A 2688-nucleotide genomic window follows, 5' to 3' on the forward strand; every position below is an offset into this window, starting at 1 on the left:
ATAAAAATACCATGTAATTCTGTCACTGTTACTTCTCAGATATGCTCTTCTAGACTAACCTTTGGAAGATGAAAATATAATCATGATTTCATAAAGTATTATTAAAATATGCACATTTAAAACCATTGTGGTTTTCTTCTTTTGAGACACCCTCATTTTTAGAGGTGGCCTCCAATTTTCAGCCCTCCAAACTCAGCCTTCTGAGTTCTGGGATTACTAAAGTGTACAACCCCACACAGTGCAGAAACAGCCACATTTTTTAATTGTAAAAGGATCTTGTAATTAAGCTTACATTAGGTTTTCATTCTTAATAGATATGTTAGGGGCTGCTAAATTGTACCCTGACTCATTTAGTCATTAAGCAATTGTGTTCTAACATCAGGTATTTTTTCCCAACATTTTGTTCCAAAAAACAACTGCTAGCTGGTTGACATTTGGAATGCCGGTTAGCATCTCTGTGCTTTTAGCTTCTTATCTGGATAATGAAGCTCGTAATAGCACCTGCCTCATAAAGATGCTTTATTAGATGAAATCATGTAAGTAAAATGTTTAGTATGGTACCTTACTCAGTAATTGTTATCTTTAATCATTAGTTTCAGCAGTAATATTAACAGTGGTTTTAATGGGGCCATTATTAAAATAATGGGTTTTCCTTTCAACTTTATTATTATTATTATTATTATTGGGGTGTTTTTAGTGTAAATACAGGAATGAATATTTTCATGGAGCACATATGGAAATCTGAGGATAACTTTTAAAGTTGATTCTTTCGCTCTGTCTTGTGTCTGGGGATTAAACTCAAGCCATCAGCCTTGTGTCATTTGTGTATGTCTAACCTGCTGAGCTTTCTTGTGAACATTAGAATGGATTGTCTTTTTCTTTTTCTTTTGGTGTGTGTGTGTGTGTGGGGGGGCTTCTGCAGCTTTTATTTTTGCATGCACACCACTGGAGGGAGTCTTGATGGTGGGCACCCTAGAGATTACACTGGGGTTCTGAGAGCTCCAGACACTAGCTGGGAAGCCAGGTGACAGAAACAATGATTCAGACTGATCACATGATTACAAAGCTGGGCTCCAGCAGGACTCCAGGTGGTCAGGCTTGGGTGTTTAAAGGAGCAGTGACATGGGAGGGGCAAGCACTGGACTTGCCTTGAGCCACCTAGATGACTTCAGGGACAGAGCTGGTGGCTGGAGGGATCTCCTGTCCATACTTTACTTGGCCAGTGGGATCCTGAAGGATCTGCCAGCAAACTTGGCTTTGCTGCCCAGCTCTTCCTTGATTCTAAGGATCTGACTGTACTTGTCCAGTCCCTCAGATCGGCAAGGGACACCAGTGCAGATCCCCACCACCAGGTCAGCAGTGAAAGTGTCCTCAGTCTCCCCAGATTCATGGGACACCATGACACCCCAGACATTGGACTGGGCCAGCTTACACACCTTCAGAGACTTGGTCACAGGGCTGTTCTGGTTCACTTTGAATAGGAGGCAGTGCAGGACTTCTTGCCCATATCCTTGGCAATCTGCTTAGGGTTGGTCACTGTGAGGTAATCCCCCACCACCTGGATGCCCGCACTAGCTGTGAACATCTGCCAAGTGTCCCAGTCATCCTGGTCAAAGAGGCCTTCAATGGACACCACTGGGTAGTTCTGGATGAAGGACTTGTACAGGTCAGCCAGTTTGTTTGATGTGATGTACCAGCTGAGGTTATTTGGAGACTTGAAGTCCAGGTCATACTTGCCAGCCCTGTAGAACTCGGAGGCAGCCACATCCATGCCAATGACAACCTCGGTGGTGTAGCCGACCTTTGAAGTTGCAGTCTTGGGCTGCTCCACTGCTTCTTGGTTCTCCAGGATGTTAGGTTCGAATCCACCCTCATCACCCACATTGGTCTTTCCCATACTTCTCCTTGATGACATTCTTCAGGTTGTGGTAAATCTCTGCTCCAATACACATGGCTTCTCAGAAACTGGATGTCCCCACAGGCAGGATCATGAACTCTTTCATGGCCAGCTTGTTGCCAGCATGAGAACTGTTGTTGATCACATTAAAAGCTATGACCGGCAGGATGACTTCAGGGTTGCTGGCAAATTCAGCAATGTGACAGTAAAGGGGCACCCCCTTTTCTACAGCACCAGCTTTGCAGACAGCCAGGGACATTCCCAGGATGGCATTTGCACCAAATTTAGATTATTTCTGGATCATTAGCTGGTAAGTCTTCTCTTGCTCTACAACATTCACTTTCTTGCTAAGCAGAGCCGGTGCAATAGTGTTATTGATGTACTAACAGCCTTTGAGACAGCCTTCCCCATGAAGTGGGCCTTATCATTGTCTTGGAGTTCTAAGTCCTCGTAGATGCCAGTGGATGCACCGCTGGACACTGGAGCTCAGAAGAGACCTTTTGTGGTATAGAGATCCACCTCAACAGTGGGATTCCCACGGGAGTCAAGGATCTCTCTGGCCTGGATCCTGAGAATAGACATGGTTAACTTCTGGCAGTCAGATTTCTGCAAAGGAAGGAAAGGGGGTTCTGTAGAAACTGAAGAAAGCATCCAGAATGGGTTTTCTGTAACTGTTTTTCTGTTTATTTTTCTTTTTATCCAGGGGAGAATGATTAGAAACTTTGGTTTTGAGCAGTGAATTCTAGTCTGGCAAAACTGTACACTTTTTTGCAGGGGGGTGGGGGAGGTCT

General features: G+C 44.3%; 1 pseudogene across 1 annotated transcript; it reads right to left on the bottom strand.

Annotated features, from left to right (window-relative positions):
• Window positions 1–1211: 1211 nt before the first annotated feature.
• On the bottom strand, window positions 1212–2479 carry LOC308415443 (alpha-enolase-like; annotated as a pseudogene). Its single transcript has one exon. The product of its transcript is annotated as an alpha-enolase-like (transcript).
• Window positions 2480–2688: the final 209 nt, after the last annotated feature.

Source organism: Micromys minutus (genome assembly GCF_963924665.1).
Source record: "Micromys minutus genome assembly, chromosome: X".
Taxonomy (NCBI): Eukaryota; Metazoa; Chordata; class Mammalia; order Rodentia; family Muridae; genus Micromys; species Micromys minutus.